Source organism: Artemia sp. Qi Xiang Cuo, chromosome 18 (genome assembly GCF_049724085.1).
Source record: "Artemia sp. Qi Xiang Cuo chromosome 18, ASM4972408v1, whole genome shotgun sequence".
NCBI lineage: Eukaryota > Metazoa > Arthropoda > Branchiopoda > Anostraca > Artemiidae > Artemia > Artemia sp. Qi Xiang Cuo.
In genome coordinates, this window is record NC_142811.1 from 61,499,114 (window position 1) to 61,523,107 (window position 23,994).

Below are 23,994 nucleotides of genomic sequence, written 5' to 3' on the forward strand. Positions count from 1 at the left end.
CCTTTCCCTTCACAAGTCCCATCTATCCATATAACTTCCACTGTTTCAAATTTCTTTTTTCTAGTGTTCCCCAGTTTATCTAGCTATTAAGCTATGGAATTCTCTTCCCTCCGATATCAACTGTGGAAGGTCTTTTCCGATATTATTTAATTCTGTTTGTGGGTATCTTAGACTGTAGTGAGATTTCTATATTTGGGTCATTTCCCGTTTTTTTTTTTTTTTGTTTTTTTTTATCTTTGTCCGTATGTTTTGCCACTTTTTCTCATGTGTTGATGTATAGCTTTAGATATCTTTTTTCCTCGCATTTGAAATTGTTGCTGTATTGACTGGACCTCCTACAAGCTCGGCTTTTCGAGCTACAATAATTGATGTATTTGTTTTTCTTTTGCTCTTTCAGTTTGTTCTTTATTACTTAATTTGGTTTCTCTTGTAGTAATAAAAAATGAAACGAAATGAATGGTCAGTTTGGCCTCCATTAGGCATTAGCTTTAACAATAAGGGCATCAGAACACCTAATTTATTCTGAGAACCAAACTGGCATAGCGGAACGCTACATTTTTCTTTTAATTAATCAACAAAAAAGCAGCTCAAACAGTTTACAGTCAACTCAACAAAGGCAGCTCAAACAGTAATAGATAAAAAGGTTAACAATATTACATCTTTTTTCCAGTGGTGTGTTAAACTACAAGCTGAATGGAAGAACAATCCCAAAACTAAATTCTTCTAACTCATCAAACCCTTTAAAAAATTACTTTACTTTCTTTATTATAAATTTTCGTTTTACTAGTTCACTCTTTTATTCTTTTGCTTCTTCATAGACAATTTATAGCCGACTAGTTGGATATAATTATGATATTTCTTTGGCAGCACAAAGCGCTACCTAAGTAAAGATCGACGTGGGATTATCTATCGTATTATCTATTGATTTTGTTTTAAACCAGGGCACGTGGTATAGAAGTTGTCGTAGAAACATCAAAAGCGCCTAATTGGCTTGGAAATTGCAAGTTCTAGTACCCTTTTTAATAGTCAAAAGTGATTGGAAGACAACCACCCCCTCCCCACGCCTATCATTTCCCCTATTACGTCTAAACAAAATACATTTCATATTTTTTCAGTTTCTTACTTAAAAATTAAAGCTTTTGCTCGTTTTGAGTTTGACTCGGCCATTTATTGTAATTTATCTTCATTTTGAGTTTCATTTATTTATTGATGTTGATTTTTGGTATCTTTACACTTGGAAGATTATTTGACTTTATCTCTGCTAGTTTTTGGCTTAATGAGCTCTAATTTTCTTTGAAAAACTTTTTAAAATTAATTTACATAAAGAGGCCTGATAATATTCAAATAGTCTAGCTTTCAATTAGGGTGGAAAAGTTAGAAGCAAGATTTCCCTTGATCCCGTCTCTCTCAGGTCTTATGCACCGATCCCCCTCCTTTTCCCAAAAAAAGTTCAGCAACTCCTATGTCAATACCCACCCCCCCAAGAAAGAGGGTTATTAGCCGTCATGGCACGCAATCCTAGTTCACTACTTTTCTTCCTGTTTATACATAGATTAATTTCACAAGCCCATCGGCTTGCTATTTTATCATTTCGTGTATACTTAAACTGTCCTCCAATTATCGACATGTTGGCTATGTTTAAGATGTTCATACATTAGCGGTTTAATATTTGCCAAATAATCCAAGTTATATGGGGGGGCATGTGTGCCCCCCATATAACTTAGAATTGATAATAGATATGAAGACTTTTCAGCCTAACTTACACAAGGTATCATGACCCCTATCTAAACTCAACTAGATTTTATGACTTCTAAGAAAAAAAAAACATAAAATCGCGAAGAAAGGAAGAAAGCGAGGACAATAAATGGCCAGTCAAAAAATATACAAATATTTCGGTCAAGACATCTGCTTGACCGTCCTCAGTGCAAAACAAAACTGATAAAAATATAAAAAAAAAAACCTAAAAAAAAAAACACAAAACTAAAATAGGATGACCCTTTCTGAGTAACGGTGAAAGGGTAACTGAACAAAAAACCCAAGTCTAAATGGCATTTCACAGTTTCATCTTACATAAAGCACTCTTAAAGGATAATCGCTTTCCAGGTAGATTATTATCAGAGATTCTATTTGATTGCACAACATAATTTTGTGAATGTATGTAAAAACAATCAGAATTAATAATTTCATCATAAATGGGACCTTAGAAAAGTTTTTCCAGTGCCTATATTGAGAGCTACCTTTCGGTGAATGTGCTTTTTATCTCAACTTCCCCCCTGAAAACTTGCTTGAGACTTTTAATGAATGTGTTGTCAAATAAAATGAAATGTTGTGGATTGTCGTACACATGTTGAACTAAGGCGGAATAAAAATCTCATGCCCTTGGTGTAGTCCCGTGGCCTTGTTTCCTAAAGAAAACAGGCAAATCTAAAATTACTGCAATCACTCTTATCACCTTTCTTATCAAGGGGCTTAATTAAAGTTTTCCTAAAATCACTAGGTACTTCTTCTTTTTTGAAAAATCATACTCATAATCTTCAATAGCTTAGCTATAACCTCAAAACCACAAAATTTATAAAACTCATTTATTACACTATCAACACCTGGGCCTCATTATCTTTTGACCATTTTTGTACTGACACTAATTAGTCCTACCAAAATAAATTTTCAATCACATTCAAAGTGTCAAAAATGTTTACATTCTTTTCAATATCCTTCCCCGCAACTCTATAGCGGCTAAACAGATTCTTAAAATGTTGTGCCTATCTTTCTTTATCTCTATTCTTAACATCAATTGCGGCCCCGTTTTTGTATTGAACTGGGAAAAATTCGGAGACTAACCGGATGGAGTGCCCTTAAGAAGAAAAAAAAAAAAAAAAAAAAGAACAATAGCAAGATGCTTCAGCACACTTTAGGATGGTTATACATAATGTAAAGGATGTTTATTAATAATTAATCCGTAATAAATTAAACAATAAAACAATTTTTTTATTCCTCATCATCATTATATTCAAGCCGATTTAAAGTTTTTGTTTCACTGTCAGCAGCTCTGTTTTTCTGAATCGTTTATACAAGAAGACATTCAAGAATTTCCTATTTAAATGTTGTCTGTTGGTCGAGTTTTGCTTCCCTTGTTGGTTAAGATAAGAAGCATCACAAGAAAAGCTTATGAAACTTTGTTCATGCATCTTCATTTATGTGACAAAAGATGTAGTATATAAAGGCTCGATTCCTTAGGTATATTTACAGAAAAGAGTTCTATAATTAAGGACCATTTTCCAAGTTGTAATTTTAAAGAAAAAAGGGCACTGAATAGCTCACAAATTTTAAAAACAAAATACTTAACTGTTTTCTAATTAACACCTACTCCCAAAAATAAGTATAAAATTAAGATGAACAAGTATAAACTTGTTAACTATACAAATAATTTTAATTATTTTCTGATTGTCTCTATTGGGGCTATTTCTAGCAAAATCTCCTGGAAATCCTAGCAAGTAGCTTAATTTTTTAGAAATTGGAGTTGAAATAGCACTAAAACGATAAGACATTGGGAACCCGCTTTAATGTAAGTCGTCATGTTTGGCTCAAGGATAGTTATCATTAGTACAGGTGGTGGATACAATGGATATATTAAAGTAGAATAGCCAATTCCTAGGGTATTTCTACAAAATAAATTTTTTTTTGGAAAAATAGAAGAAAATATGTCTTCAAACCAAGATTAGAACATTGGAGGCTAGAGCGCAAACAGTGGTCGAGTATGGTTCTGAAATATAGTGGTACGAAAGACTGAGGAGGATTTGTTAGATTTTTTCCTGAGAAATTGTCAACATTTTATTTTGGGCACCCGTCTTGCTGACCGTATTTTGATAAGAAAGCTGTACAAGAAATTTGGTTCTATCCAGATCTAAATTATTTGACATTTTATTTCATTCCTTTTTTTTCATTAAATTTCAACTCTCTTGATTTAAAAGTTATTCAGTTGATCCTCTCATTTGAGATAAAAATGAGCATATGAATATAATAAATGAATATATGAGAATGAAAATGAATATAATGAATATACAGACTCTATGTGCTGAAAGCAGAAAGTCCAAATAAGGCAAAACTGTCCCTTTTTTTTACCAAATTGTTTCAATCTTTTGAATCAATTGTATCAATCTTTTTTATGGTGTCCATATCCCTTCTTTTTTAGCCTTTTTTGAAGTTTCTACGACAACACCTTAAGTAAAAACCTTATATGCCACCAGGGCGTAACTTAAAACCCTTGCCCTGAGGGTTGTGGGAAGTGTCATCCTCAAAAACTTATTTTCTATCTGGAAATCAACTACGCTGAACAAAATGACTATCTCAAAATTTTGATTGGATGTGTTTGGGGGAATGATGTGTGTGGAGGGGGAAGCGGGGCTAGTTGCCCTCCAATCACTTTCGACTATTAAAAAGGGCACTAGCCACTCCAATTTCCAATCGATTGAGCCCTTTTGAAGTTTCTACGACAACGATTTCAATAAAAACTTTATATGCCCCCAGGGCATAATTTACAACCCTTGCACTGAGGGGGTTACCATCCTAAGAGACAAAATTTCCAGAACTTTCAACTACGTTGAACAAAATGGATATCTCAAAATTTTAATTCGATGTGTTTGGGAAAATGGTTGGCGTGAGAGGGGCGTTAGTCGCTATCCAATCACTTTCAACTATTAAAAAAGGCACTAGCCCTTTCAATTTCCAATTGAATGAGCCCTTTTGAAATTTCTACAACAAAGCTTTCAATAAAAACTTTATATGCCCCCAGGGCATATAATTTACAACCCTTTCCCTGAGGGCTGTGGGGGGAGGGGTTGTCATCCTTAAAGACCTAATTTTCAATACTTTCAATAACGTTGAATAAAATAGCTATTTCAAAATTTTGATTGGATGTGTTTGGGGAAAAGATGGGCGCAAGAGGGGGGTTAGTTGCCCTCAAATCACTTTCGACTATTAAAAAGGGTACTAGTCCTTTGAATTTCAAATCGAATGAGCCTCTTTTCAAGTTTCTACGACAAAGATATCAATAAAAACATTATATAAACCCAGGGCATAACTTATAATCCTTACCCTGAGGGTTGTGAGGGAGTGTCCTCCTCAAAAATATGTTTTCTATCTGGAAATCAACTACCCTGAACAAAATAGCTCTCAAAATTTTTATTGGATGTGTTTGGAGGAATGATGTGCGTGGGGGGGGGGGCTAGTTGCCCTCCAATCACTTTCGACTATAAAAAGGGCACTAGCCCTTTGAATTTCCAGTTGAATGAGCTTTTATTGAAGTTTCTACGACAACGCCTTCTTTAAAAACCTTATATACCCCCAGGGCAATCACTTTCGACTATTAAAAAGGGTACTACCCTTTGAATTTCCAATCGAATGAGCCTGTTTTGAAGTTTCTACGACAACACCTTCTATAAAAACATTATATGCCCCCAGGACATAACTTAAAACCCTTGCCCTGAGGCCCTGATGGTTGTGGGGGAGTGTCCTCCTCAATAACATATTTTCTACCTGGGAATCAAGTACGCTGAACATAATGGCTATCTATAAATTTTTATTGGATGTGTTTGGGGGAATGATGGGCATGAGGGGGGGGGGCTAGTTGCCCTCCAATCACTTTCGACTATTAAAAAGTGTACTAGCCCTTTAAATTTCCAATCGAATGAGCCTGTTTTGAAGTTTCTACGACAACATCTTCTATAAACCCTTGCCCTGAGAGTTGTGGGGGAGTGTCCTCCTCAAAAACTTATTTTCTATCTGGAAATGAACTACGCTAAACAAAATGGCTATCTCATAATTTTGATTGGATGTGTTTGGGGGAATGATGGGCGTGGGGGGCCTAGGTGCCCTCCAATCACTCTCGACTATTAAAAAGGGCACTAGCCGCTCCAATTTTCAATCGAATGAGCCCTTTTCGAAGTTTCTATGACGACTCCTTCAATACGAAGTGCCCAGGTATGGAGAAAAAAAACAAAAAAAAAAACAAAACATTGTGCCCACATCGTTCTTTACTTAGGCAGCTCTAGCACGCTACCTATGATAAATTTCAGCAACTCCTATGTCATTACCCCCCCCCCCCATTCAAGACAGAGGGTTATTAGCTGTCAATGGCAGGCAATCCTAGCTCACTAAAAAAATATTTCCTGTTTATATATAGATTAATTTCACAAGCCAACCGGCTTGCTATTTTATCATTTCGTGTATATTTAAACTGTCCTCCAATTATCGACAGGTTGGCTATATTTAAGATGTTGATACATTAGTGGTTTAATATTTGCCAAATAATCAAAATTACGGGTGAAGAAAGGAAGGCAGCTGTGCCCCCCATATAACCTAGAATTGATAATGGATATCAAGACTTTTCAGCCGAACTTACACAATGTATCATTACCCCTATCTAAACTCAACTAGATTTTATTACTTCTAAGATAAAACATAAAATCGAAAATAAAGCGAAGACAATAAATAGCCAGTGAAAAAATATGCAAATATTTCGGTCGAGATATCCGCTTGACCGTCCTCAGTGCAAAATAAAACTGATGAAAATATGAAAAAACCAAACACAAAACTAAAATAGGATGACTCTTTCTGAGTAAGAGTGAAAGGGTATCTGAATAAAAAACCCAAGTCTAAATGGCATTTCACAATTTCATCTTACGTAAAGCACTCTTAAAAGCTTGTCTCTTTCCAGGTAGATTATTATCAGAGATTCTATTCGATTGCACAACATAATTTTGTGGATGCATGTAAAAACAATCAGAATTAATAATTTCATCATAAATGGGACCTTAAAAAAGTTTTTCCAGTGCCTCATTGAGAGCTACCTTTCGGTGTATGTGCTTTTTTTTTTTTATCTCAACTGCCTCCATGATAACTTGCTTGAGACCTTTAACAGCTCAACAATGGAAGTGTTGTCAAATAAAATGAAATGGTGTGGATTGCCGTGCACATGTTGAACTTCGGCGGAATAAAAAACTTAGTCCTTTGGCGTAGCCCCATGGCCTTGTCGATTGAGGACTTATATTTCGATAACCTCTCCCCTAATTACTGCTTGGTTCGACCAACATAAAAACAGCCAGAAAAAATAGGGAATTCTATAAACACCACTACCCAGAACGGGGCTGGTTTTATTTTTGCCGCTGTTGAAAAAGCTGTGTATCGTATTTGAATTTATAAAGGTGACATTAAGTTTATGTTTTTTAAGGATTCTTTTCAATTTGTCAATTTTTCACTGGCTTTATTTTCAAAGGCTGTTTATTTATTTGTAAGAGACAATATTCTCTTACAAATTAACCAACTACGTTTTACTATTTGTTTTTCCTTGAAAATATAAGGTATACTTAAAATTACTGGCAGTTTCAAATGTTCACCAATCAGAAAAATCATTTCTAAATCCTAAGCCCCTACAGGGGTGACCTAAAAGGATTGAAAAACTGTATGCTTCCCCCTCCCCCCAATTTTCATGGAAGTTTCAACTGGAATTTTTCAGTCGTAAAACAACACAGGGTGATGTTACCGAAAATGCACATAAAATTCGTCACGTTTCTAAACGAACCTAATATAGAATCAATAAAATTTGAAAGGGTGCTTCACTTGTATGCATTTTTTGGTCTTGTTCAGAGAATACAGAAAATTCATACTGTATATGCATAAAATATTTCATGTGTGCAAGGGGAAAATAGCACTTAAGTGGCCTGGATCAGATATTTTTGTTATACACAAAAAATTATATCCATAAAATTCAAAGGGTTTTAAGGGCTTATATTCATAAAACTTAAAGAGTTTTCATCTGTAAGCCCTCATTGGAGTTTATTCAAAAAGCCTGATTTTATATATATATATATATATATATATATATATATATATATATATATATATATATATATATATATATATAAATATATATATATATATATATATATATATATATATATATATATATATATATATATATATATATATATATATATATATATATATATATTACATAACGAATGAGCTTTTATTGAAGTTTCTACGACAACGCCTTCTTTAAAAACCTTATATACCCCCAGGGCAATCACTTTCGACTATTAAAAAGGGTACTACCCTTTGAATTTCCAATCGAATGAGCCTGTTTTGAAGTTTCTACGACAACACCTTCTATAAAAACATTATATGCCCCCAGGACATAACTTAAAACCCTTGCCCTGAGGCCCTGATGGTTGTGGGGGAGTGTCCTCCTCAATAACATATTTTCTACCTGGGAATCAAGTACGCTGAACATAATGGCTATCTATAAATTTTTATTGGATGTGTTTGGGGGAATGATGGGCATGAGGGGGGGGGCTAGTTGCCCTCCAATCACTTTCGACTATTAAAAAGTGTACTAGCCCTTTAAATTTCCAATCGAATGAGCCTGTTTTGAAGTTTCTACGACAACATCTTCTATAAACCCTTGCCCTGAGAGTTGTGGGGGAGTGTCCTCCTCAAAAACTTATTTTCTATCTGGAAATGAACTACGCTAAACAAAATGGCTATCTCATAATTTTGATTGGACGTATTTGGGGGAATGATGGGCGTGGGGGAGCCTTGTTGCCCTCCAATCACTTTCGACTATTAAAAAAGGAACTAGGCACTCCAATTTCCAATCGAATGAGCCCTTTTGGAAGTTTCTACGACGACTTCTTTGATACGAAGTGCCGGGGTCTGGAGAAAAAAAAACACAAAAAAAAAACACATTCTGCCCACATCGTTCTTTACTTAGGCAGCTCTAGCACGCTACCTATGATAAATTTCAGCAACTCCTATGTCATTACCCCCCCCCCCCCCCCATTCAAGACAGAGGGTTATTAGCTGTCAATGGCAGGCAATCCTAGCTCACTAAAAAAATATTTCCTGTTTATATATAGATTAATTTCACAAGCCAACCGGCTTGCTATTTTATCATTTCGTGTATATTTAAACTGTCCTCCAATTATCGACAGGTTGGCTATATTTAAGATGTTGATACATTAGTGGTTTAATATTTGCCAAATAATCAAAATTACGGGTGAAGAAAGGAAGGCAGCTGTGCCCCCCATATAACCTAAAATTGATAATGGATATCAAGACTTTTCAGCCGAACTTACACAATGTATCATTACCCCTATCTAAACTCAACTAGATTTTATTACTTCTAAGATAAAACATAAAATCGAAAATAAAGCGAAGACAATAAATAGCCAGTGAAAAAATATGCAAATATTTCGGTCGAGATATCCGCTTGACCGTCCTCAGTGCAAAATAAAACTGATGAAAATATGAAAAAACCAAACACAAAACTAAAATAGGATGACTCTTTCTGAGTATCAGTGAAAGGGTATCTGAATAAAAAACCCAAGTCTAAATGGCATTTCACAATTTCATCTTACGTAAAGCACTCTTAAAAGCTTGTCTCTTTCCAGGTAGATTATTATCAGAGATTCTATTCGATTGCACAACATAATTTTGTGGATGCATGTAAAAACAATCAGAATTAATAATTTCATCATGAATGGGACCTTAAAAAAGTTTTTCCAGTGCCTCATTGAGAGTTACCTTTCGGTGAATGTGCTTTTTTTTTTATCTCAACTGCCTCCATGATAACTTGCTTGAGACCTTTAACAGCTCAACAATGGAAGTGTTGTCAAATAAAATGAAATGGTGTGGATTGCCGTGCACATGTTGAACTTCGGCGGAATAAAAAACTTAGGCCTTTGGCGTAGCCCCATGGCCTTGTCGATTGAGGACTTATATTTCGATAACCTCTCCCCTAATTACTGCTTGGTTCGACCAACATAAAAACAGCCAGAAAAATAGGGAATTCTATAAACACCACTACTCAGAACGGGGCTGGTTTTATTTTTGCCGCTGTTGAAAAAGCTGTGTATCGTATTTGAATTTATAAAGGTGACATTAAGTTTATGTTTTTTAAGGATTCTTTTCAATTTGTCAATTTTTCACTGGCTTTATTTTCAAAGGCTGTTTATTTATTTGTAAGAGACAATATTCTCTTACAAATTAACCAACTACGTTTTACTATTTGTTTTTCCTTGAAAATATAAGGTATACTTAAAATTACTGGCAGTTTCAAATGTTCACCAATCAGAAAAATCATTTCTAAATCCTAAGCCCCTACAGGGGTGACCTAAAAGGATTGAAAAACTGTATGCTTCCCCCTCCCCCCAATTTTCATGGAAGTTTCAACTGGAATTTTTCAGTCGTAAAACAACACAGGGTGATGTTACCGAAAATGCACATAAAATTCGTCACGTTTCTAAACGAACCTAATATAGAATCAATAAAATTTGAAAGGGTGCTTCACTTGTATGCATTTTTTGGTCTTGTTCAGAGAATACAGAAAATTCATACTGTATATGCATAAAATATTTCATGTGTGCAAGGGGAAAATAGCACTTAAGTGGCCTGGATCAGATATTTTTGTTATACACAAAAAATTATATCCATAAAATTCAAAGGGTTTTAAGGGCTTATATTCATAAAACTTAAAGAGTTTTCATCTGTAAGCCCTCATTGGAGTTTATTCAAAAAGCCTGATTATATATATATATATATATATATATATATATATATATATATATATATATATATATATATATATATATATATATATATATATATATATTATATATATATATATATATATATATATATATATATATATATATATATATATATATATATATATATATATATATATATATATATATATATATATATATATTACACTAAAACGATTTTTCATTCGAGTGCACTCGTTTATGTGTAGTCAAATCTGTCGATTGAGCAAAGGTTTTCTTACATATATCACAGTGGAGCGATTTTTTACCTGTATGCATTCATTTATGACTAATCATATGTGCCAACTGAGCAAAGCTTTTCTCGCATATATTACACTGGAAGGGTTTTTCAACAGTATGCACTCGTTTATGTGTAATCAAATGTTGTGACTGAGCAAAAGTTTTCTTACATATATCACACTGGAAAGGTTTTTCACCAGTATGCACTAGTTTATGACTAATAAAAGCACTTGAAAAAGAAAAGTTTTTTTTAACATATATTACACTGGAAGGGTTTTTCACCTGTATGCAATCGTATATGTTTAGTCAAATGTGTCATTTGAGAAAAAGTTTTCTTACATACATCACAATGGAAGGGTTTGTTCTGGCCTGTTACTCTAAAATTCAAATTAAATGCATTTAAGTTGACACTTGTGGAAGATTTCTGCGTTGTAACTTGAGAGGTGCCACCCTGTAATACTGTTGCAGACTCGTTTTGTGAAAAATGATCCTGCAAAATTAAATGTTCTCTTTAAAACAAATTGGACATCTTCTTGTTTCTCCCATTTGATGCTCCATGAAATGAGCCACGAAGCTTCTGTAATCTCTAAATACAGCAGGACAGACATCGCACTCTTTTACTCATAATCTAGTATTAGAAATGATTTCTCTGTCTTTCCCCAGTAGTTAAAACGCCAGAGCTTGGGTTGAATTACACCATCATTGCTGCAGATAGTTGAATTCATTACTTCTAAAAGTAGGAAATAAGATTATTAAAAGCAAATTTAACAGCTAAGAAGTACTTCATAAATATTTTATATCCAGAAATATTGGATGGTTGGGATCATATGAGAGCATTGGACGCTATGTTTCAAATATGGATCTATGCTTCAAAAATCTGCTCCATTTTATAGAGCCAATAGAAAATAATCTTTAAAATTCAATCTGGAAAAAATATAACAGTTGAAACACTTAAAAAAGGTTTTACAGTAATAAGGAGTAAAAAGCAAATTCTTATATTTCTTATGATTCTTATATTTTCTTATAAAAAAGAAAATTCTATATTTAAAAGCCGACTCCCCCATTTATTCTTTCCTCTCCTTATAAAAGAGAGAAATCGCGCACATAAAAGAGAGATATCTCTTCCTCCCTTTTGCTCTTAGATTTGTTTGATCTAAGTATTCAGATCTAAGTTCAAGTTACATTTCAGAAGTAATACCTAACCTAAATATTTAGAATATTTCAACTACAGACTTCACATTCATTCTTGAAAGGAATATAGAATTTGTAAAACGAAAAAGAATAAATTTCTCGTTTCTATTTTTCTGATTATTTTGGAGGTGCATTGTTGTGTTTTATCATTAAACAAAAAAATCAATTGGAAGTATAGGTCAATATTAAAGCTTAAAACGAACATAAATTATAGCGTATATGGGCGGAACTGTCCCCTATTCAATAATAGGCTCTTTATGCTAAAAGTTCTAGTACCTAGAAAGGTTTTCATTCCAATTAAACGGGACTTGTGTTTCAGGAGCCAGCCGTTCTTAAAGAATTGAGAGATGGGAAGTCAAACTTCAGCGTAAAGAGTTAGGGATTTAGGAGGGGACAGTGCCCCTTATACATAAAATATTATCTGTTCACTCTAAGTTTGAATGTTACTTCTAACTTTCAGTAATTTGTTAATTTCGGATCGTTTGTCGATCTGACAAATTTCAATTAATGCCAGACAATATACCTCCTTACTCCGTTGAAATTTGCCCCCCAAGCAAAATTCATTCATGGACTATTTTCGTCGCATAATATCCTCGCCCCCAAAATGGAATCCCTGCTGAAAATTCCCCATGGAAAACTGCATGCAGACAATTCACCCTGGAGGATTCTTCTTACTTTCATTACATTGTTATAATCATTAATTCATGAGAATTTTCAAATAATGCCTGAAAATTTCCTCCCCTCGTCCAAAAAAATTCCCAAAACACCCACCGTCACGAGAAAGTGTAGTCCCGCAGAAAATAACCTCGTCGAGAATTTTTACCATGGAAAATCCTTCCAGATGATTCTAACCCCGCAAAAAATTTGCCCTGAATATTTCACCAAGAGCTGCCAACATAAATCTGTTTTGTATTTCTTCTTTTTTTGTATTTTGCTTTACCCTAATTTTTCCGTCGAATCGGACTTTCATACCCTCATTTGCCGAGAAAACAAATAAAATGTCACTGAATGGGAACTGAATTACATCATTGGGTGTTTCATATAGGATTCTAATTCCTAAAAAACTTCGATAGAAGGCATGCACTCTATTTTTTTCAAACAATGTCTGGTGCACTAAAGGAAATCTCTGTGCCTCATCATCTGAGATTTGAAATGGAAAATCACGAAATTCAAAAGCATTTTCACTCGAAACAGTGATATTACGTGCAATATATTCCAGATAGGATGCCATATCCAATTCTGTCTCCCAACAAGAACGTTTGGAATAAAGACATTGGGCATGCTTAGATTTTTTCTAGAGAAATTGTCAACATTTTATTTTGGGCACCCGTCTTGCTGACCGTTATTTTGATAACAAAAAAGCTGTAGAAGAAATTTGGTTCTATCCAGATCTAAATTATTTTACTTGTCATTTCATTCCTTTTTTTTCGTCAAATTTCAAATTTCTTGATTTCAAAGTTATTCAGTTGATCCTCTCATTTGAGGTAAAAATGAGCATATGAATATAATGAATGAATATATGAGAATGAAAATGAATATAATGAATATACAGATTCTATGTGCTAAAAACAGAAAGTCCGAATAAGGCAAAACTGTCCTATTTTTTTTTTATTAAATTGTTTCAATCTTTTGTATCAATTGTATCAATTTTTTGTATGTGTCAATTTCCCTTCTTTTTTTCTTATTAAGCTCTTTTTGTTCTCGCATAACAAGTTCAAGCAGAATTTTTTGTATGATGAATGGGAAAAATTAAAACCATTTTCCCTAATTTTTGGTACTAAATAAATTGTTTAATACCAGTTCATATCCAGGAATTCTATGAGGAGGGGAAATACCCAAATTATTTTGGTCCACAAGAGCTACTAAAATAATTTTTTGGGGGTGGGGCAGTTAAGGTTGTTTTTTACCTGCATTTTAAGACGATTTTACGAATCTAAAAAATATTTTGGGAGGATGTTTCAAACCTAGTGTTCTCTTTCCGCTTGACACGATCCTGGTTGATACTGAATAGTAATTATCTAACAGGTCTAGTGATGGGGCTCTATTTTCTGCACACAATTCCCAGTCTCCCTTAGCCTTTAACTTCAAGAGTCCAATGACAGAAATATTTTTGCCTGTTTGTTTCTTTTTTTTATCCCTTTAAAAGTATGCAAACATGGAAGCACGAAGCGTTTGAATATACTAATCAGACTGTTTTGAGACTAGTGTCCAACTCTAGAATGTTTACCTTGATCAGTAATAGATTTGGAGCCCAATTCTTGAGAGTCAGGTTCAAGCTTAAATGGTACAGAAATACTGGGAAAAGTACTCATCGGGCCATCTTCAAGTTTGGCAAACAAGAATGGGTCTGAACTGTCAGTATACTTCTGAATGTCACTTGGTAAAGCACCACCAACTTCTAAAAACATAAAATTAAGAGGGTTATGAAACAATTTCGACAAAAAAGCATATACATTGGATAAAAAGACTATTAAGTTAATTCAGGCATGAATGTAGTTCCAAAAAAAGTGATGCAAATGGAACATCTTGTTCTTTAAGAAAGCTCTATGTAGAGATTCCCCCAAAAAATAGAAAACAGATTCCAACAGCAAAAAACAGCAATAGATTTTTCCCTAAAGAATAAACATTCAATTCTGCGGTGAACTTTCATTTGATCTTCCGCGCCATAATAGGACTTTAAACGAAACAAAACTAATTAATTAATGTTTTGTTATGTCACAATTTTTGAAAAAAAAGAAGTAAATCGATAAAATCTATAAGAGCTTATTTAGAAAAAAAGATTAAAACCATAAATACTCTCAATAGTGAAGAAGATCAAGGAATTTTGTATAATCAGCCCCATACAAATTAGAATTTAACAAGTCAAGATATAATGATCTTCAGAAAAGTCAACGAGCTTGTTGAATAAACAATTCAAAATATTAATTCAATCTTTGGAAGATTTTTCATTAAAAACATTATTTCATATAGCTAGAATCCTAAATCAACAGAAAATTCAGATATATATTTTCAGTCTTGAACCAGGGATTGACCAGTCCAGTGCCATTATATCAAAACTTATGAAATAATGTATAAAAAAAAAATTATTTTGTCCTTATATCATAACCTATAAAGTACACAGGGGAGGAGTGTGGTTTCCGTGCTTTTTGTTGCAGGGTTTAGTACAGTCGGTTCCAACATTTGTTTCATTCCAAGTGGCGGCATGGTGAGGGTTTCTTGTTGAACTGCCGGTCTACCACTGTAATGATTGGAAAAAATAAATAAATAAAAAAACCAGTAAAGTACAGCTGGTCTGAATTCAAAATGTATTAGGTACAATTATTCTGTATATTATTAAGTAAGATTTGTTTTCTGACTTCAAAGTGTCCAAATAATTTACCCTCCCCCCTCATGTGTAAATATACAGCCCAAACTATATTTTTTCCATCTATTCTGTCACATACCTTTGTCTTGTCTCGCGGTATGCTGAAAGAAACTAACTAAGAAACCGGTTTGTTCTCGAGTTTTACAGAGCGCAAACTTGAGTGAGTTGCGTTTAGGGGAGAGTCGGGTACGTTTGGACGCGGGTCTGTTGAGACGCGTGTACTTTTGACAAAAATTTTCAAGCTAAAAATCTGCCGCTACTCACACCTCAAACGCCATCTCTTGGACTATCTGTGGATGTAGTATATTGTTTGCATGTGCAACTTTCTATCACAAAATTTAGGTAAGAATTTTTTATGTGGTTTTAGAAAAACATTTTTGCGTTGCGAATTCTACGGTACTCTTAGGTAAGCAGCATTTAGAAGATTGCTTATAGCCCATTAGATAGAGAAATTCATGAGCTTTTTGATGGTATAAATTTTGTTGTGTCTTCTGCCATCTAGTGGCTGATCTAATTTTTTTCGTAAGTTCGTACTGTTAGGGTACTCTGGGACGCGTGTTCCGGGGTACACTGGGACAGGTTCATTTTATTGTGTCCCAGGGTACCCTTGATTGCTTTAGCCTAAAGAACTTTCAAGAGTATGCTTCTTGTCTTATGCTGACTTCTTTCTTTCGTTTTTCTACTCTCGATGGGCCTTGTGTTATTAGGTAGCTACAACAATCCTAAAAAAAAGCTCCTAAAAATGAAATATTTTACAATCCAGGCCGATCGTATCCCCCTCAATACATAAAATAAATTCCAACAATCATTAAAATAATTACTTCAAATCTATAATCTATAATCTAAAAATTCATAAAAATCCTATACTATTTCTAAATTCCCTAAAAATTTACTCAATTTTTTTTTCATAAAACAAACTCCACTAATTCAAATCTAAGACCTCAAATCTAAAATCTGCAATCTAAGTCTCAAATACTTCAAATCTAAACTCTATAATTTTTTTCTTTATATCATACAAAATCCTATATTATTTCTATATACCATACAATTATATTCAATCATAAACCCCATACATTCTAATTATTCAATTAAATTTAAATCTTACCTAATATATAAACTTAGAAGAACTTCAACTTAAACTTAATATATAAACTAAAAACTCTCTCTTTCGTTTTAGAATGCCAAAAACGAGGAAAGCTGATCTGTCGCTTTACTTCTTTTTTTTATTACAGGCTTCACGGCTCCATCACAAATGATGATTTGCCGCTAGTCCTGGTAGTTACCTTATTTTTTCAACACTGAGGTTTTTGTTATACCTTCTCTTGAACGCGTCAAGGGAAGGATTTTTCGGGATTACCTCTGCCGGCAATCTATTCCATGTGGCAACCGATCGCCGGGCGAAACTCCTTTTCAGATATTCTTGGCATCATTACGTCTGGAATGAGGAGGACATGAAGAAAGCAGTAGAAGCTCACCTTTATGGGATGCGACTTCGAGCAGCTACTGAAGTTTACAATGTCATGCGGTCAACTCTTAGCAGATATGCCACTGCGTTTCATAACAGAACAGATGAAGAAAAAAAAGATTTTAGTTACACTCCCACCTATGACAACAGGCGAGTATTTAGGATTGAGCAGGAGCTTCAACTTGAAGAGTACATCCTTCAAGCAGCCCAAATGCACTATGGTCTCTTCAGGAAGAGAGCCAGAGAGCTTTCTTGGCTTATGGCGAAACGAAACGGACTTGCATATCTGTCAAGCTGGGACACAAAAAAGTCTTCAGGCAAAGACTAGTTTTATGGCTTTCTTAGAAAGCATCCTTTGATGTCGCTTCGAAGGCCGGAACCTACAAGTATCCAGAGAAATCTCGGTTTCAATCGTGTTGCTGTTGACACTTTTTACGGGAATCTCGGAGAGTCGTATTCAAAATACAAGTTCCCTTCTAGCCGGATCTTCAACCTCGATAAGACTGTGCTCACGAATGTCCAGACCAAGTGTCAAAGAGTGCTGAGCCCGAAGAGAGTAAAGCAGCTTGGTGCTAAGACTTCCCAAGAGAGAGGAAAGCTGGTGATTATGTTGGGTACTATAAATGCCATGGGAGGATTTATTCCAGCCTTTCTGATTTTCCCACGATCCCGTTTTGTAGAAAGGTTTCTTGATGGAGCCCCCTCCCCCACAGACTGCTGGAATAGCAAATGGCAAGCCTGGAAATGCTTGGATGACAAAGGATCTGTTTTTGCTGTATTTGGAGTACTTTGTATTGCATGTCCACCCATCTCTTGAGAATCCTGTCTTGATTCTGATGGATAATCATGAAAGTCACTCCAGTTAATATGCAGTTTCGTTGGCCAAAGAAAAGGGAATACATTTACTTACGTTCCCGCCACACACATCATCCAGGTTGCAGCCTTTCGACGTTTCGGTTTATGGACCTTCAAAGACTTATTGGTCACAGGCAATGGAGACTTATTAAAAAGACTTATTGGTCACAAGCAAGGCAACTGGTTGAGACTTCACCCTGGTCGAGCAGTGACGGAGTGTGAGATCAGTGAATTACTGGGGGCTGCTTTTCCTAAGGCTTTGTCTTAGGCTAACATCACTAGCGGATTCTCAAAGCTTAGAATTTTCCCGCTGAATACAAGAGTATGGAAAGAGTCTGACTTTGCGACGAGAAGATACTGCTGAGCCAGAAAATCAGTCTGCCATTGTCGACAAAAATTTACCAGATCCGCAAGAGCTTCCGTTGAGCCAGAGTCCGAGCACTACAACCCATTCAACCTCGTTTTTTGTGCCAGAGGATAATATACCCGTGCCATGAAGGGAAGCTACAAACAGAAAGACAGACAGGAAGCCTGGAGTATCCAAGATATTGAATTCTAAACCGGTGAAAGACTCGATCCAAGCTGCAGAAAACGAAAGGAAGGCAAAAAAGAGAAGAAGGATCTCAAGAAAAGCAAGAAAGGGGCTCTTGCCAAAAAGCCGAAGATTCAGAAGAAAACTACCAAGAGATTGCTGACGTTCAGTGACGAAAGTGGAGATGAAGCAGGACCAGGGAATTTGAGTGTGACGAAAATTCGGACGACTCGTTCTGCTCTGAAGATTTCCGATTGGCGGAAAAGGAGTCTGTGACTCCCAGTATCTGTTCTGGTGACTTTGTTCTAGTCGAGTACAAGGGGAAAAAGGGATCGAAATTCTACACTGGGGAAGTGCTTTAGGCCTAGCCAGACGGCTACACTGTCAATTATTTAAAAAACGAAACGTTCTAGTCTGGGGGCTTATGTTTCCGGAAGAGCGCGATGAACCGTTTGTCGATAGCTCAGAAGTAGTGATGAATTTTCCAGTTCTAATGGTCTCGGGCGGAACTAAACGCATTGCCAAGATAATCAGCTTTGATGCAGACCTGACCAACTACTCTGTTGAATAATTTTTTAAATAAGTTTATTGTATTTTTACAGTTTTATACCACAATTATTTGAAAAAAACTACGTTTTCTAAAGAGTTAAAGAGGCTGAGTTACAAGGTCGAACCTTAAAACGTACAGGGATTAGGAGGCACAGTTGGGGGGCTACCACCCCCCAAACCCCCGCTTTCGCAGCCTTTAAATATAAAAAAAAATTTCTTTAAACTGAAAGTAAGGAGCGACATTAAAACTTAAAAAGAACAGAAATTATTCCGTATATGAAAGAGGCTGTGCCCTCCTCAACGCCTCGCTCTTTACGCTAAAGTTTGACTTTCTCACAACTCTTTTTTTAAACAATAAAAACTTTAGCGTAAAGAGCGAGGCGGTGAGGAGGGCACAGCCTCTTTCATATACGGACTCCTTTCGGTTCTTTGTAAGTTTTAATGTCGCTCCTTACTTTCAGTTTAAAGAAATTTTTTTTTTATATTTAAAGGCTGCGAAAGCGGGGGTTTGGGGGTGGTAGCCCCCCAACTGTGCCTCCTAATCCCTGTACGTTTTAAGGTTCGACCTTGTAACTCAGCCTCTTTAACTCTTTAGAAAACGTAGTTTTTTTCAAATAATTTCTGCACGTTTTTGTACAGTTTATTACTTATTATTGCTTGACTAACTGTTAGCTGATCGTGTCAGGAGTTAAAGTTGGGGGGCTGCCGCCCCCAAACCCCCCGCTCTTGAACATTCTTGTGTTAAGGCTTTTAATTCCTGAATACTCAAATCACGTCGTACAGGGTGCCTCCTAATCCCTGTACGTTTTAAGGTTCGAACTTGTGACTCAGCCTCTTTAACAGCCCCCCAACTGTGCCTCCTAATCCCTGTACGTTTTAAGGGTCGACCTTGTAACTCAGCCTCTTTAACTCTTTAGAAAACGTAATTTTTTTCAAATAATTTAAAAAAGAAACTGAGTTTCTTTTCAAAGTATATAAAAAAGTTGCTCTGATGGTGAATCGAACCCGAGTTTTCCGCCTGAAAGTCTGAAGTCTCAGCCGCTGGACTATACAAACACAATAGTAATTGTTGTTTAGCAAATAGAAGGTATTTTCGACGCAAGCAAATTCCCAAAAATCTTGATATGTGGTTTTTGGAAAACAGGGAAGGAGTGATCAGATTGAGCTGAAATTTCGACGATAAGCTCCCAGGCCCCAGGAAAGCTTATCCTCTAAATTTCAGCCCGATCAGACAACGTTAAAGGGGGGTTGTGGAGGGAAAAATTAACATGGGCTAATATAGGAAAACGAGGTTTTTCGTAAATGTAAATTCGGGGGATAATTTTTTCGGTCTGAAAATATCAAAATGCCCTAACAGGTCGAATTCTGCTTCGAATGAGTCCTCATTCAACCGGATCCGTTGCCAACTGTGGCCTGTAGGCGTGGCTAAGAAAAAAAAAAGAGATGAATTTTAAGTGGCTATATTTGGTTTTTTGAAAACAGGGAAGGAGTGATCGGATTGAGCTGAAATTTCGAGGATAAGCTCCCGGGCCCTAGGAAAGCTTAACCTCTAAATTTCAGCCCAATCGGACATCGTTAAAGGGGGGCTGTGGTGGGAGGGTCCAAACTTCCGGCCCAGTTTACCCCATGAAGATAAAGTCGGAGGAGGATGAAAATTTGCAAGTTTCTTAGTTTGAGCTTGGGCTACAAAATGCAATCACCGCCGTCTCTCTGCGACCTCTAGGACCTGAAATCGCTTAACATTGTGGTGGGTCGCCTCTTTATAGAGGCACAAGTGTGCCTCCTTGAAATATACGAAGTTTTAATTGATTTATCATGGTGTCCCAAAGTACCCACCACCCTGACCCAATGCACCCGCACAAGTGGTACTCTGGGACAAAATGGGACCCTCTGAAAAATAAGTCTTGCTAATTTTACTGCGAGCAATAAAAATCGGAGAAAAATGCCAGTAAAAGCCAAATGATTTTGCCACAGGTTGATGTTTGATACAAGAAAATCAGACTGTAAATGTAGGAGATACTGAGCTTTAAGTTGAATATGTCCTAGGGTTCCCGACTCTCCCCTAATACACAAGTACCAAAATTCCTTCTCCCTACAGAAAAAAAAACTCAAATAAAATTTTAAAATTTGTAAAGCCTTATTTTCCACGGGGGGTATTTTCCTCGGGGAGGGGGGAGGGAGGATAAAACGCCTAGTACCATTCAGTTGATCCTTTCAATGGAGGTGGGACGCGGAAATTGGTATGATGGTATAATCTAAATGGTATGATGAATGGGAAAAATTATAACCATTTTCCTTAATTTTGGGAACTAAATAAATGGTTTAATACTAGCGCATATTCAGGGATTCTGTTAGGAGGGGTATACCAAAATTATTTCGGACAAGAAGAGCTACTAAAATAATTTTGGGGGGTGGGGTAGTTGATTGCTTTTTACCTGCATTTTAAGACCATTTTACGAGTCCAAGAAATATTTTGTGAGAGGGTTTAAAACCTAGAGTTCTCTTCCCCCTAGCAAACAACAAAAGCACGAAGAACAACAGGGAAATCTTTTTGAAAGACAGTGGAGATAATTTGAATGAACATTTCGGCCCTATTTCCGAGGGCCGTCCTCAGCAAGACAAAAATATATAGGCCTAATAGAAAAAAGACTCATAACAACATGCAACCAATAAAACCAAAAATTAAAAAAAAAATTCAAAGCAGTCCTAGCATCCTTACTTCAGCGAAGTTCAACCATGATAAAAAGCAAGGTAAGACAAGGCAATTCAATGAGAAGAAAGAAAGATAGTTTGAAAACACGTTCTTATTGCTAATCCAGCGTTTTTGGCAGCTAACCTCAAAGGTCTTTTTGTGATCTGTTCTGTGTTAATGTCTATTGGTTTTTTAAAATATTTTGTAAGATCATTTTTAATTAAATTTTTGTATAGAGCATTTAGTGTATATTCCCCCGAGTGCCTATTTAAGGTAGTATTATTATTAATCCTAAGTCTGATCTCAATTGCTTCTCAGACTACCGGTTTTATGGCTAAGTCACTGCTAATAAGCGCAGATTCATCAAACAGTACATTATGGCTAGGATTTAACAATACATGTCTGCCTAAAGCAGAATCAAATGAAACAGTGGAAATATTAGAATTTAGAGCTTTGACAATATCATATTTATGCTGTTGTATGCATTTTTCTAAATTCTTGTGAGTTCTACTTACATAGTATTTGCCACAATCGCATGGTATTTGATAGACCCCTCTTTGGCGAGTAACTGGGGTTTTATCTTTATCATAATTTAGACAATTTTATGATTTTAAAATTATTTGTGAATACTAAATACAGATTATTTTCTGTGCAAACTTTTTAAAGATTTGTAGTGATTTTTAGGATGTAGGGGAGGTAAATTATGTTTGAGAGCTTGTCAGAAATCTCACATGGTAAACTATCATTAATTTTACGGGAGTGTCTTTTTAGTCTACAGTTAATTACACTATTAATAAATAAAATAGGATACGCATTTCCAAAAGCTGCCAATAAGGCTGGATTAGCAATAAGAATGTATTTTTAAATTATTTTTCTATCATCTCATTGAATCACCTTGTTTTAACTTACTTTTTATCAGTCCTGGTTGAACTTCGCTGAAGGATGCTAGGACTGTTTTGAATTTTTTTTTTTTTTTTTGGTTTTATTGGTCGCATGTTGCTATGAGTCTTTTTTCTTTTAGGCCTATATATTTTTGTCTTGCTGAGGACGGACCTCGGACATAGGGCCGAAATATTCATTCAAATTATCTCCACTTTCTTGCAAAAAGATTTCCCATTTGTTCTTCGTGCTTTTGTTGTTTGTTACGGAAAGGCAGTGTGGTCTTCGTCGCTATTTTCTTCCCCCTAGACACGACCATGGTTGATACTGAATAGTAAGAATCTACCAGGTCTAGTAATGGGGCTCTATTTGCTGCAGAAATTCTCAGTCTCCCTTAGCATTTGACTTTAAGTTTCCACTGACGGAAATATTTTTTCTTTTTTTCTTTTTTTTATCCCTTTAAAAGTATGTAAACTTCGAAGCACCAAGCTTTTGAATATACTAATCAGAGTGTACTGTGAGTAGTGTCCAACTCTAAATTTTTTACCTTGATCGGTATTAGATGTGGTGCCCAATTCTTGAGAGTCAGGTTCAAGCTTAAATGGTGCCAAAATACTGGAAAAAGTGCTCATCGGGCCAAATTTTTGTTTAAAAAAATAGAGTTGTGAGATAGTCAAACTTTAGCGTAAAGAGTGAGGCGTTGAGGAGGGGACAGCCCCTTTCATATATGGAATAATTTCTGTTTGTTTTAAGTTTTAACATTGTTCCTTACTTTCAGTTAAAAAAAACTTGTTTTTTCTATCTAATTTCTGAGCGTTTTTAAATTAATGCAGGTTTTGATTTTAGCTTACCATAATTGAAAAATCAAAACAAAATTTGAATATTAATTTTACTTTTATTTGGTTAAATAGCTTTCTCGAAACTTCTTTTTTTTATGAACGAACGTTATTATTAGTAATAAATATACGTAACTTACGTAACGAACTTCTATATTCAGATATTTTTAATACTTATATTAGAGGGTTCGTCCCCTAGTCAATACCTTGCTCTTTAAACTAGAGTTCGAATTTTGTTCCAATTCTTTAAAAATGACCCCTTAACAACAAATTCCGTTAATTAGAATAAATAGCTCTTACGAAAGTTCCAAAAAATCTTGGGTTTAAAGAGCGAGGCATTGACGGGGGGGGGGGGGGCGAACCCAATCATATACGTAATGTTTTCTGTCGTTTTAAATTTTGATGTTGCTCTTTACTTTCAGTTGAAAAACTTGTTTTCTTATATAATTTCTATTCTTTTTTTTAAATAATGCTGGGAAATCCGGCGCCCCCTTCATAGCAATGTCCCTTCCCCAATGAAAACTTCCTTAATGGAAAGATCCTCCCACATAACCCTCGACCCACCCACCCCCCCCCCCCCACTACCAGAAAAAATCCCCCCGAAAACGTGTGTATACTTTCCAATAACCAATACTATATGTTAAAATTGGGTAAAGTTCATAACTTTCAGCCCTCCCCCCGGGGACTTCAGGGCGTTAAGTCATCCTAAAAGACATAATTATCGTATTTTCGACCATGCTGAACAAAATGGCTATCTCAAAATTTTGATCCAGTGACTTTGGGGAAAAAT